The sequence below is a fragment of the Sapajus apella genome, unplaced genomic scaffold, assembly GCF_009761245.1.
Source record: "Sapajus apella isolate SASKATOON/1434 unplaced genomic scaffold, GSC_monkey_1.0 scaffold36, whole genome shotgun sequence".
Classification (NCBI taxonomy): domain Eukaryota; kingdom Metazoa; phylum Chordata; class Mammalia; order Primates; family Cebidae; genus Sapajus; species Sapajus apella.
The window spans coordinates 34604365-34619353 of NW_022436976.1; the positions used below are offsets into that span (position 1 = coordinate 34604365).

The 14989-nt window shown below is 43.1% G+C and overlaps 1 non-coding gene across 1 annotated transcript; it reads left to right on the forward strand.

Moving 5' to 3' along the window:
• Window positions 1–3784: 3784 nt before the first annotated feature.
• On the forward strand, window positions 3785–3888 carry LOC116564158. The gene has a single exon (XR_004274752.1). It is a non-coding gene; the product is annotated as a small nucleolar RNA U13 (small nucleolar RNA).
• The last annotated feature ends 11101 nt before the right edge of the window (window positions 3889–14989 follow it).

Sequence of the window (14989 nt, forward strand, 5' to 3'; positions counted from 1 at the left end):
GCATTGTCCCCTCCTTCACAAATTCTAAACTAGGCTCTTTAAAGTGATTTTCGTTATCTGGCTCTGCCTGGGGCCTTTGTTTCTCTCACAGAAACCAGCTTCTCCCCAATCCCAAACTTTCTGCTTCTTTTCAGGCGGACACAACTTCATTTCCCCTAGGAAGCCTCACCTGACCCTGCAGTCTGGGCTAGTCGCTTCCTCTGCGTTCTCAGACCCTGAGCTTTTCTCTGTCACAGCCTGATCAAGCTGAATCATCTGTCCCTCTGTGCAAGGCTGGCACACTGCCCAAGGTAGAGTATGCTCTCTCCTTGGTTGAATGAACAGCTCAAACAACATATGCAAAAGAAGGAAGCAAGAAGGATGACAGTGCTACTGATAGACGTTGATTCAGCAGGTGGATCTTGACTGCCTTTCGTTTTACTCACCATTTACTGACTTTATGTGTGCATGTGCATACCAGACCCCACGCTAAGCACTGGGGAAAATAATGATCACACCTGGGTTGTTCCTGATAGAGCCCAGAGACCACTTGGGAAGACAAGTAATCAGATTAGTCCTAAGCCCACACCCTGCCACGGCCCCCAAGGTTTTTAGAGGAACCAGTAGACAGCGATTAGTTCATTTGGGTGAGGATCAGAAAGGATTCTTAGAGGTAGGGCTATATTAAACCCCTATGGGTCTGAGCACTCTTACTCTGCAGTCCCTATTCTATGAAGTCACTATCTTATTTAAATACACTCAAATTCAATATTAAATATCACCTTTTTGATATAAAATTTTTGAAAAGACTTATAATTTTGGGCCGAGCATGGTGGCTAACGTCTGTAATCTCAGCACTTAGGGAGGTCGAGGGTGGGCAGATCACTTGAGATCAGGGGTTCAAGACCAGGCTGGCCAACATGTTGAAACCCCATGTCTACTAAAAATATAAAAACTAGCCAAGTGTGGTGGTGCATGCCTGTAGTCCCAGCTACTTGGGAGACTGAGGCAGCCAGATAGCTTGAACCCTGGAGGTGGAGGTTGCAGTGCAGTGAGCTGAGATTGTGCCACTGTGCTCTAGCCTGGGTGAAGGAGTAAGACTAGTCTCAAAAAAAAAAAAAAAAAGAAAAGAAGGAAGGAAGAGAGAGAGAAAGAGAGAAAGGAAAGGAAAGAAAAGGAAAAAGGAAAGGAAAGGACTAGGACTCATGATTTTGGTTTTGGAATTGTTGGGCTTCCAGGAACTCATTTAATTTATGATTGGCTAAATTTACCAGAAATCAGAGGTACTCTGAAATTTTTGCAAAGTGAGAAAATTTACCCCACAAATTATTTTCACACCTAATGAAATTTTTATAAATAAAAATTATTTGACATAATATTTACACGTGCTAGAATTTGTAGACATCGTTTCTTTGTTTGTTTTGGAGACAGGGTCTCACTGTGTCACCCAGGCTGGCTTCATCGAGACTCACTGCAGCCTCAACCTCCTGGGCTCAGGTGATCCTCCTGCCTTGGGCCTCTCTAGTAACTAGAACTACAGGTGTGTGCCACCATGCCTTGCAATTTTTTTTTTTTTTTTTGTAGAGATAAGGTCTTGCCATGTTACCCAGACTGGTCTCAAACTCCTGGGCTCAAGTGATCCTCCCGCCTCAGCCTCCCAAATTGCTGGGATTACAGATGTGAGCCACTGTATGCCTGGCCAGACATAGTTTTATTTATTTATTTTATTTTCATTTTTATTTTTTGAGATGGAGTTTCGCTTGTGTTGCACAGGCTAGAGTACAATGGTGCAATCTCGGCTCACTGCAATTTCCACCTTCCTGGTTCTCCTGCCTCAGCCTTCTGAGTAGCTGGGATTACAGGCACCTGCCCCCATGCCTGGCTAATTTTTTGTGTTTTTACTAGAGACAGAATTTCACCATGTTGGCCAGGCTGGTCTCAGACTCCTGACCTCAGGTGATCCACCTGCCTCAGCCTCCCAAAGTGCTGGGATTACAGGTGTGAGCCACCTCACCAGGCCAGATTTATTTTTTAAGTTTTGTTTTTCATACTTCTTTTCCACAGGTGGATAACACTGACACAAGCCCTTGAAAAGTCCTATAGTACCTTATGAAAAGAAGTGATATCACTAAATCTAAAACTAGCTTGGTTGTTTGCCAAAGATGAGAGGAGCATTTGAAGCCTGTTAATGGCTTGGACATGGTCCCTGCCTTCAAATAGTTGAAAGTCAAGTAAATGAGACAAGTTGGTGAACAATTAGCAGGACTACATTCAGAACTTTATCTTTATTCTACCATTATTTTTGATGCTAATTAAATGATCTTCTGCTTCCATGAGCGCGCGCGTGCGCGCGCACACACACACACACACACACACACACACACACACACACACACACACACACATATATCACTGCCTCACAAAGGTACAGCTTTAGACCTCTGTGCCTGGTAAGAGAATAACTGTTACATATTCCCCTGAACTCAGGGGAAATGATATTTTAGAAAAGGGGAATGGTTATTGACCATTATTTCCTTGTGGATGAGTAAAACACCAGCTACAATTTTAAAAAAAGAAATAGTCTTTTTTTTTGAGATGGCGTCTCGCTCTGTCACATAGGCTGGAATGCAGTGGTACAATCTTGGCTCACTGCAACCTCCACCTCCTGGGTTCAAGTGATTCTCGAGCCTCAGCCTCCCAAGTAGCTGGAATTACAGGCGGGTGCCACCACGCCCAGCTAATTTTTTGAATTTTTAGTAGAGTTGGTGTTTCGCCATGTTGGTCAGGCTGGTCTTGAACTCCTGACCTCAAATGATCCACCCGCCGTGGCCTCCCAAAGTGCAGGGATTACAGGCATTAGCTATCACACCCGGCCATGTGGTCTTGATAATAATGAATAAAACTACTACAATAAAATTGTATCTTTTATTTATGTAGTGCTTCCTGTGTGTCAAGCACCATCCTAACTGCTTTACTTCTGTTCATTTAATGCTAATTAAGTAATCTACAGAGTGACTAGGGCCTAACACAAAGTCATGGCTCTTTTGGATACTCTCAAACTAATCAGATGTGAAAATGACATTGTTTTTGGCTCAAGTTGAATAACAACATCATAGCAAACACCTATAAAACACTCTCTGTATGACAGCATGCATTTTATTTGCCCTTTCTAGTAATCCATTCAACCCTGAAGACTCTGTGAAATGGACACTGCTGATATCCCCATATTACAGATGATGTAAGATATAAACAGATGTGCTAGTACTAGTTCGTATGAGCCAATTGTTAAAATTTTGGGGATTGTGTGACCTAGTTGTTAAACATAGTCATCATTAAAAATTACATTACATAAACTCACAGTTAAATAGGTATATTAAAGACAAACATAATAAATACCCCAAACTCGTGGCTTTCTAACTACTTTACTATATTTCACTAATATCTGTGTTATTGAGGTTATTTCCTTCTACTGTATCTCTGTGGTAGAAATACTTTATAATGACAGGCCACTGAACATCTCTCCCTAATTCTGTGTTTAGTGATGCCAGATTGGTAGCTTGGAATTGCCTGTGGTGACAGCATTTCTGCCTAGGAAATCAGCAAATGTTACAGGACTTGATTAATTGTTTTGTTGATTGTCTACCCTTAACTAAGTGACTCCAACTCCAACCTGGCATCTTACATTCCAGCCACATCACACTGCTTTCCATAGCCTCAATTTTCAGTATGCCTTTCCACCTCTATCCTCTAACCTTTTGCCATGCTGTTCCCTTCTGTTGAAATCAACATCTTTTAAGAATCTTAGATCCTTTTGTAATTCATAAGCATGAAGACTGGGTATTTATGTGCATGTGTGAGATGTGCCACCCTGGAACCTTGTTACGACGTCATCACATTACTGGTCTGACTTGAAAAAAAATTATCCTGAAATATCACTTTCTTCATGAGGTTGTCTCTGATTTCATTCAGTTGGAATATATACAATGATTAAAAATGGGATATATTATTATGTTACATTATATATATCTACTGCTAATCATATATGAATATTTTAACACAATTATTTTTCTTATTTTTTAATTTAATTTTAGAGGCAGGGTCTCCCTCCATCACCCAGGCTGGAGTGCAGTAGAAAGATCATAGCTCACTGCAACATTGAACTCTTGGGCTCAAGGAATCCTTCCGCCTCTGCGTCCCAGGTAGCTGGGACCACAGACATGCACCACAACACCTGGCTAATTTTTTAAATTTTTGTAGAGCCAGGCGTGGTGGCCCACACTTGCATTCCCAGCCTCCCAAAGTGCGGGGTATACAGGCATGAGCTACCTTACCCTGCCACAGTTGTTAGTGTGTATAAACACAACTGCCATTTATTAGAAAGAACTAGACACATAAGAGACCTGGAAGGTATAGTGATAGTCATCTTTTACAGAAATACAAATATGGCTTCAGAGAGATTAAGTAACTTGCCCGATATCACATGGCTATTCACAGGTAATGAGCATGGGACAAGGCTTATCTTGAATGCCTTTGGCATAAACATGTATTCCCATGTAAGGAAGTAGCTATTCAGTGATCTTCCTAACCTGGTTTTGAAAACGAGCCCTTGGGAAGTGCCCTTAGACGAAAGAGTGTGACCTAATTATAAAACGTAATTTTGGAATATTGGGGCCAGGCGTGGTGGGTGGCTCATGCCTGTAATCCCAGCACTTTGGGAGGCTAAGGTGAGCCGGGAGTTTGAGACTAGCCTGGCCAACAGGGTGAAACCTTTTCTCTACTAAAAATACAAAAAATGCTGGGCGTGGTGGGGCTTGCCTGTAGTCTCAGCTATTTGGGAGGCTGAGGCATGAGAATCGCTTGGACTTGGGAGGTGGAGGTTGCAGTGAGCTGAGATTGTGCCACTGCACTCTAGCCTGGGCAACAGAGCCAGACTCTGTCTCAAAAAAAAAAAAAAAAAAAGAAAAAGAAGGCACCAGGCACAGTGGCTCATGAGGGCAGATCACTTGAGGTCAGGAGTTCGAGACCAGCCTAGCCAATATGGTGAAACCCCATCTCTACTAAAAATACAAAAATCAGCTGGGCATGGTGGCACACGCCTGTAATCCCAGCTACTCAGGAAGCTAAGGCAGGAGAATCGCTGAAACCTGGGAGGCAGAGGTGGCAGTGAGCCAAATCACACCACTGCACTCAAGCCTGGGTGAGACTTCATCTCAAAGGAAAAAAAAAGGGTTTGAGAAACATTGGTCTAGAGGGGTTAAAAAGACTTGGAGGAGATGATACTCAAGTTTTGTTTGAGGAGGAGGAAGAGCAGCTGGGTGGGGTGGGACTGACTGTAGACAGAGGAGGACTCAGGGAGAGGAGAGCTTGGATGAAGGCATGTAGAGAGAAATGTATTAATACACTGGAAAACTACACATAGAACATATTTAGATTCTTGGTAACATTTAGACATCTAAAATATTAATTGTGATTATAGTATTCTACAGAAAAATAAGGAGTTAAAACTGTCTGTAGTCCTTGTCCTGGAGAAAATAATTACTTTTCATCTTCAGCTCCCCAAATGGGATAAAATTTTAAAATAAAAACAAAATGAAGAAGAAGTATGTATAGTTATATATATAGATGTTCACTGAAGACAATCTCAAAAATAGCTATCTGTTTAATCATAGAGAAATGATTAAGTACAGTAATCATATATTCACTCCATGAGGTTATTTTCTGAAATGGTCATACTCCACAATGTCAGTTTCTATGCTCTTACAGTGCTTTGTTTTTCTTGATAACACCTGACATTTTACTATACATGAATTGTTCATTGCATGTCTCTTCCACTGGAATTAAGCTCACAGGGCAAGGGCCTTCTCTTATTCACTACGAGCAATCCTCAGCATCTAAAATAGAGTCTAAGCTGGGCACAGTGGCTACTCAGGACACTGAGGATCGCCTGAGCCCAGGAGTTGAAGGCCACAGTGAGCTATGATTCTGCCACTGCACTCTAGCCTGGACAATAGAGCGAGACCCTAGCTTCAAAAAATGTATAAAAATAAAACAAGAGGCTGGGCACTGTAGTAACTCATGCCTAATAATCCCAGCACTTTAGGAGGCCAAACCAGAAGTATAGTTTGAGTCCCAGGGTTGTGGACAAGCTTGAGCAACACAGGGAGACCCAGTCTCTACAAATAATAATTAAAAAAAAATTAGTGAAGCGTGGTGGCACGTGCTTGTGGTTTCAGCTACTCTGGAGGCTGAAACAGGTGGATTGTTTGAACCCTAGAGTTTGAACTTGAGAGCTTGAGACTGCAGTGAGCTGTGATCACACCACTGCATTCCAGCCTGGGCAACAGAGAGAGACCCTGTCTCTTTATTTTATTTTATTTTTTCTGTTGGTGATGAGCTTCAATAGACCCTGTCTCAAAAGAAAAAAAAAGTCTAGCACATTGTAGGAACTGTATAATTGTTGGCTATATGCATGAATGAAACATGAAAATTTTGTTCTTGACAGCCAGTATAGAAAAAAAAAAAAAAGAAAGAAAATTTATTGGGATATAATACTTAGTTAACAATCCAGAAAATACAACGAAATGTGTTCTCTCATTAAAACAATGGAAAAATGACATGCTGATAGAGACTAGAATTATGGAACCTGGAGACAATGGTCACCAAGGTAATACAGAAAAATCAAAATGATTCAATAGGAGAGGATTGTCAGCAATGTTCTCTTTCTTGCTTGCTTAATATTATTGTTTCAAAAACGGTTTTTGCAATGAAAAAAATTAGAAAAATGAGGGTGAAGTTATGGATAGAATAGTATGTTTGTCAAGCTTATTTTTGACAAATGGGGCTCCGTATTCCAAGACAGAGGGACAGTCAGCGCTTTCAGAGAAAGAAAAGTATGGAGAAGTAGAATGATTTGCTTAGTGTATGAACAATAGGTAACAGAACACTGGGCAATTTTTGTATTTTTTGTAGAGACAAGGTTTCGCCATGTTAGCCAGGCTGGTCTCAAACTCCTAAGCTCAAGTGATCTGCCTGCCCTGGCCTCCCAAAGTCCTGGGATTACAGTCATTAGCCATCACCCCCAGTGTTCTTCATCTTTTAAAACTCAACACTACAGTCATTTCTCTGGGAAGCCCACCCTGATCCTCCCTTTTCCCCACTATAGATATTTTCTAGTCACACCTATACAGTGTTCTGCCAGCATTTGGTACACCTCCCTATTAACATCTAGGGTTATCTTTGAAGGTATCTACTCACCTTATTAGACTGTTGGCTATCCCAGTTAGTTATCCTTTCCCCTTGAATCTGAGCAGACCCTGTAACTGCTTTGATGAATAAAACATGGCGGAAATGATGCTCTTTCAGTTTCCAAACCCAGACCCTAAAAGACTGAAAGCTTCCACATCCTATTTCCTGGAACACTGCTTCTTGAGGTCCTTAGGTGTCATGTAAGATATCTGACATTTCTTCTGGAGAGACCTCATGGATAGGCATTGAGACTAGAAGGACCTGGATGAGCCTAGCCTTCATGAGAGGATAAAGGGCCCTGCTGAGTCAGCCTTTTCAATTGTCCTTGCCAATATGTCAATCATGGAAGTGGAGCAGTCTTGGAATCTCCAGACTGTCCCAACTGCTAGCTGAATACCATCAACTGACCCCAGTTAATTCCAGGTGGAGCAGAAGAATTGGCAATCTAAGCCTCACCCCTAATATTAGCCCACAAAATTGAGAGAAATAATGCATTTTTAAAAATAAAGCAATTAAGTTTGGGGATAGTTTGTTACACAACTGATAACTGGAACAGAATTTGATACCTGGAAATGGTGTGCTTCAGTAATTGTAAGCACCCAGTTGGTTCACCTTGCCTGCTGCCTAGACAGAGCCGATTTATCAAGACAGGGGAATTGCAATAGAGAAAGAGTAATTCACACAGAGTCAGCTGTGCGGAAGACTGGAGTTTTATTATTACTCAAATCAGTCTCCCCAAGCATTCAGGGATCATAGTTTTTAAGAACAACTTGGTAGGTGAGGGGAAGCCAGTGAGCTGGGAGTGCTGATTGGTCTGGTCAGAGATGAAATCATAGGGAGTTGAAGCTGTCTTCTTGTGCTGAGTCAGTTCCTGGGTGGGGGCCACAAGATCAGATGAGCCATTTTATCGATCTGAGTGGTGCCAGCTGATCCATCAAGCGCAGGGTCTGCAAAATATCTCAAGCACTGATCTTAGGAACAGTTTAGGGAGGGTCAGAATCTTACAGCCTCCAGCCGCAGGACTCCCAAACAATAATTTCTAATCTTGTGGTTAATCTGTTACTCCTACAAAGGCAGTCCAGTGTCCAGGCAAAAAGGAGGTTTGTTTTGGGAAAGGGCTGTTATCATCTTTGTTTTAAACTATAAACCATGGCCAGGTGCAGTGGCTCATGTCTGTAGTCCCAGCATTTTGGGAGACCGAGGCAGGCAGAGCACTTGAGGTCAGGAGTTTGAGACCAGCCTGGCCAACATGGTGAAACCCCACCTTTACTAAAAATACAAAAATTAGCCGGGTGTGGTGGCGTGCACCTGTAATCCCAGCTACTCAGGAGGCTGAGGCAGGATAGTCGCTTGAACCCACGAGGTACAGGTTGCAGTGAGCTGAGATTGCACCATTGCATTCCATCCTGGGTGACAGAGAAGGCTCTCAAAACAAAACTATAAACTAAGTTCCTCCCAAAGTTAGTTCAGCCTATGCCCAGGAATGAATAACTAAGATATCTGACCTAACTAACTCCATCTTGCTTGGAGGTTAGAAGCAAGATGGAGTTGGTTAGGTCAGATCTCTTTCATTGTCTCAGTTACAATTTTGCAATGGTGATTTCATAACAACCCAAAATATATGACATTGGCTTTGGGACTGAGCAATGGGTGGAGATTTGAAGGGTCTTAAGGAGTGTATTACTGTAAGCTGGAAGGGCCTAGAGGAGATTGTTGGTGAGGACTCGTTATTGGAAGCTGGAGGAAAGTTTGGCAATTGCTGTCCCTTGAGGTAACATGGGAAATAGAAAGGTACCTAATGAACTCATGGATCTGGCTGGGGAGATTCCAGGCAGAAAATGCAGTGTCAGCTGGCTTTTCCTAGTTGGCTATGATGAGATATGAGAAGGGGCCAGGGTAGTATTTCTAGTTAGAATAAGAATCTCAAAGGAGCTGGGTGTGGTGCCTCACACCTGTAATCTTAGCACTTTGGGAGGCCGAGGCAGGTGGATCACCTGAGGTCAGGAGTTCAAGACCAACCTGGGCAACCTGGTGAAACCCCGTCTCTACCAAATACAAAAAATTAGCCAGGTGTGGTGGTGCATGCCTGTACTCCCAGATAACCAGGAGGGTGAGGCACGAGAATTGCTTGAACCTAGCAGGCAGAGGTTGCACTGAGCCAAGATTGCACTACTGTACTCCAGCCTGGGCAACAGATTGAGACTCTGTCTTCAAAAAAAAAAAAAAAAATCAAAGGAAGAAATGGCCTTAGGGTAACAATTATGACCATAGTTGTGCCAGTAAAGTGATATCACAGGGCAAAGACCAATTAAGCATGCAATGTAAAACATTTTGTTAAGATCTCAGAAGGATTTAAGTCAGTGTCTCATAGACACTTTCAAAATCATTTCTAGCCAGATGTGGTCGCCCACACCTGTAATCCCAGCATTCTGGGAGGCCAAGGCGGGTGGATCACAGGTCAGGAGATCGAGACCATCCTGGCTAACAGGGTGAAGCCCCGTCTCTATTAAAAATACAAAAATTAGCTGAGTGTGGTGATGCATGCCTGTAATCCCAACTACTCAGGAGGCTAAGGCATGAGAATCGCTTAGACCTGGGAGGCAGTGGTTGCAGTGAGCCAAGATTGTGCCACTGCCCTCCAGCCTGGGCAATAGAGTAAGACTCCGTTTAAAAAAAAAAATCATTTCCAAGGAAAAAATTCTAAGGATCTTAATTTTGTGCCTTATATACCTTCTGTGCTAAACAATTGGGTTCCTCAGAGTCTTACTGCTGTGGTGCCCCAGCAGCTTTACAGGGGGCCCAAGGTAGAGAAAGGCTATCTAAAAGAGATTTGTGAGTGTGGTGCTTTGCCAGTGGAGTGAAGTATAGCTTGACACATGGGAAACTCCCCAAATTTTAGAAAGATTACATTAGCTTGGCCTGAAACCTACTGAGATAGTACAAAATGAAGAGGTCTTTAGACCCCACCCCTGGCCTAGAAGGGCGGAAAGCAGACTAAGGAAACTGCTCAGCTACAAAAATGGGCTATTTCTTATGGAAAAGGAGGGATGACTCAGAGGGCAGAATCAGAATTCACAGAGAATCATTTGTAGGGAGCAGAACTGGCAAAATATGCCGAGCTAGATTTCAGATCCTGAGTCTTGATCCTGAGTCTGATGCTGTAATGTGCTGAGTTTTGCTGAGTAGGTCCTTTGAAGATGTGAATATATTTTGCATGTGGGAGGAATGTAAATAATTTGCAACCAGAGGGCAGAGTGTTACAGGTTAAAAATGGCTGTAGGCCGGGCGCGGTGGGTCACGCCTGTAATCCTAGCACTTTGGGAGGCCGAGGCGGGTGGATCACGAGGTCAAGAGATCGAGACCATCCTGGTCAACATGGTGAAACCCCGTCTCTACTAAAAATACAAAAAATCAGCTGGGCAGGGTGGTGCGTGCCTGTAATCCCAGCTACTCAGGAGGCTGAGGCAGGAGAATTGCCTGAACTCAGGAGGCGGAGGTTGCAGTGAGCCGAGATCGCGCCATTGCACTCCAGCCTGGGTAACAAGAGCGAAACTCCGTCTCAAAAAAAAAAAAAAAAATGGCTGTAAATTATTTGATACTCTTACCATTGACAGGTGGGTGAGAGTATAAAGAATGTCTCCTCTTGAGTCTGGGTGGCCTCTGTGATTGCTTTGACTGGTAGAATACTGCAAAAGTATTCTATTAACTAGAAGTAAACTGTGCTAGTTTCCAAGCCTAGGAAATTCAGACTGGTAACTACTATTTCATGTCTCTTGGGAACACTGTCTGTTGGAGCCTACCACCTAATCTGCTGGAGGGATCTATATGGAGAGCTAGAGGGGCCTAAATGAAGCTAGCCTTCCAGCCATTCCTGCCAAGGCTTAAGGCATGTGAGTCAATACCACTGAGTGACTCCAACTGACTTCATATGGAACACCAGAAGTGACTAGCCTAGCCCTGACTGAATACCTGACCCACAAAATTATGAGAAATAATAAAATGGTTGTTGGGTTAAGCCACTAAGCTTTAGGGTAGTTTTTTACACAGCATTAGATGACTGAAATACTCTATGACTTTGGGTCAGCATCTCCTCTGTGGAACTACTTCCCCAACTTCAGCAGTGTTAGGCCAGGTTAGGTGAACTCTATAAGGGCCTTTATAGCTCTGATTTTCAGTTTCAATGAAGACTAGTTGAAATAGGTTGGGCTACTTCAGAGGGCATGTAAACATTTGTTGGATGACCAGAGGAACACAGAATTTATATAACTAGTTATGCAGGCTGGGTGTGGTGGCACATTCCTGTAATCCCAACACTTTGGGAGACTGAAGTGGGCAGACCAGGAGTTTGAGACCAGCCTGGGAAAGATGGTGAAACCCCGTTTCTACAAAAATTACAAAAACTAGCTGGGTGTGGTGGTGCACACCTGTAGTCCCAGGTGGGCAGAGGTAGGAGGATTGCTTGAGCCTGGGAGGCAGAGGTTACAGTGAACTGAGATTAGGCCACTGCACTCCAGCCTGGAAGACAGAGTAAGACCCTGTCTCAAAAAAAAAAAAAAGTATGCAATAAATATTTTAATGAGGGTGAAACAGAGCTGAGTAAGTAGAAGTGAAGGGAAGGAGACTTTAGGAAGAATGAACAGTACGTGCAGACTCAAAAGCCTGAAAAGTTTAGGAAATTGTAATAATTTCAGAATTGTTGAAGTAGCAAGTACAAGAGAAAATGGGGAAGATGACACTGGAAAGTTAGGCAAGGGCCAGGTTGTGAAGAGACTTGTGTGCCTAGCTGAGGGTTTTAGGCTTTATTTGTAGACCATGAGAGTGTCATTGAACACAAAATTGTCATTAAATTATCTTATCAGAAAAGCTATATATATATAAAACATATATATATATATACACAAACACACATATATATGTATCATGTATATATATATATAGTTTTTGTTTTTGAGACAGAGTCTTGCACTGTCACCCAGGCTGGAGCGCAGTGGCACGATCTAGGCTCACTGCAACCTCTGTCTCCCTTGTTCAGTAATTCTCACGCCTCAGCTTCCTGAGTGGTGGGATTACAGGTGCGCACCACCATGCCTGGCTACTTTTTGTATTTTTAGTAGAGATGGGGTTTCACCATGTTGGTCAGACCGGTCTTGAACTCCTGACTTCAGCCTCCCAAAGTGCTGGGATTACAGGCGTGAGCCACCGCACCTGACCTTTTTTTTTTTTTCAAGCTAGTCAGGTGAAGCTGCAGGAGTGGAGAGGGAACAAAGAAATCTCTAACTGGTTGTGACATTAGCTGTAAACACTACCACACTCAGGCAACCAGATCAGCAATCTTATCCCTCTTTTTATAGATATGGAAAATGAGGCTTTTGCAGGTTTTGTCACCTGTCCAAGATCACATAACTAGTAGGTGACTAATACAGGATTTGGATCCATGTCTAATAGCTCCGAAACTATAGCTTAAAAACTTGGCCAGAGGTTGGGTGTGGTGGCCTATAATCCCAGCAGTTTGGTAGGCTGAGGCTAGCCTCACTTGAGGTTACTTGAGGTCAAGAGTTTGTGACCAGTCTGGCCAACATGGTGAAACCCCATCTCTACTAATAATATAAAAATTAGATGGGCATGGTGGTGAGTACCTGTAATCCCAGCGACTCAGGAGGCTGAGGCAGAAGAATTGCTTGAACCTGCAAGGCAGAGGCTGGAGTGAGTTGAGATTGCATCTCTGCACTCCAACCTGGGTGACAGAGCGAGATTCCCTCTCAAAAAAAAAAACAAACAAAAAAAACTTGGCCAAGCATGGTAACTCAAGTTTATAATCCCAACATTTTGGGAGCCAAGACAGGGGGATCACTTGGGGCCAGAAGATTGAGACAAGCCTGGTCAACAAAGAGAGACCCTGTCGCTAGGAAAAAAAATAAAAAAAAAATGAGTCAGTGTGGTGTGTACACTTGCCCAGCAGCTCAGGAGGCTGGGGTAGAAGGATTGCTTGAGCCCAGGAGCTTGAGGCTGCTATGAGCTATGATCATGCCACTGCATTCCAGCCTGGGTGACACAGTGAGACTTTGTCTCTACAAAAAGAAAAAAATGCTGGGCTCGGTGGCTCATGCCTGTAATCCCAGCACTTTGGGAGGCCAAAGTGGGCAGATCATGAGGTCAGGAGATTAAGACCATCCTGGCCAACATGGTGAAACCTTGTTGCTACTAAAAATACAAGAATTAGCTGGGCATGGTGGCAAGTACCTGTAATCCCAGCTACTTGGGAGACTGGGACAGGAGAATGGCTTGAACCAGGTAGTTGGAGGTTGCAGTGAGCTGAGGTGGCGCCACTGCCCTCCAGCCTAGCCACAGAGCGAGACACCGTCTCAAAACAAAAACAAAAACCTTGAATAGTAAATATGACCTCATTTTAAACAAATAATTTTTGAACACATCCTGTCTTCCAGAAATTGTATGAAGAGATGTCAAAATAAATATTATAAGCAGTATAAACTATGAATGTATTGTGGTAGAAATGATTAATTTTCTTTGGGGAAATAAGAAAAGCTTCTCAGGACATTTATGTATTTATTTCTTTATTCATTATTAATTTATCATTATTTTAAATCAGAGCTAACACTCATTGAGCTCTAATCCGATGCCTGGCATTGTTCTAAATGTTTTACATGCATTATTTGGTTTATGACCTACAACAACTCTAAGAAGTAAGCACTATTGGGCCGGGTGAGGTGGCTCACGCCTGTACTCCCAGCACTTTGGGAGGCCCAGGCAGGTGGATCACGAGGTCAGGAGTTCAAGACCAGCCTGACCAACACGGTGAAACCCCGTCTCTACTAAAAACACAAAAATTAGCCAGGCGTGGTGGCGCATGCCTGTAATCCCAGCTACTCAGGAGGCTGAAGCAAAAGAATCTCTTGAACCCTGGAGGCGAAGTTTGCTGTGAGCCAAGATTTCGCCATTGCACTTCAGCCTGGGTGACAAAGAGACACTCTGTTTCAAAAAAAAAAAAAAAAAAGTAAGTCCTATTATTTCCCATATTATATACATGAGGAAACTAAAGTAAAGAGAGTTGAGGTAACTTGCTCGAGGTCACCCATTAAGTAATCCTGGATTGGACCCAGGTGCACCAGACATCATGATTTTAACCATTAGAAGGAACATTTAAACTAGATCTTTTTCTTTTTTTTTTTCTCCCTGTGAAACTGCAGTAAAATAAACTGAGCCCTTTTTTTTTTTTTTTTTTTTTTTTTTTTGAGACTGGTCTCACTCTGTCGTCCAGGCTGGAGTGCACTTCCCAGTTTCAAGCAATCCCCCTGCCTCAGCCTCCAGAGTAGCTGGGACTGCAGGCTCAGGCTACCACGTCCAGCTAATTTTTGTATTAGTGCCCAGCCTAAACTGGGTCTTAAAAAGAGAAGACTTGGGCCAGGCGCAGTGGCTCACGCCTATAATCCCAGCACTTTGAGAGTCTGAGGGTGGTGGATCACTTGAGATCAGCCTGGCCAACATAGCAAAACTCTGACTCTGCTAAAAAAAAAAACCACAAAAATTAGCCAGGCATGGTGGCATGTACCTGTACTCCCAGCTACTTGGGAGGCTGAGGCAGGAGAATTGCTTTAATTTGGGAGGCAGAGGTTGCAGGGAGCCAAGATGGTGCCACTGCACTCCAGCCTGTGTGACAGGGTGAGACTTGTCTCAAAAAATAAAAAATAAAATAAAAAGGAGAGACAGAAGACTGGTGGGCCAAAGGGCATTTTAGAGAGAAAAACAC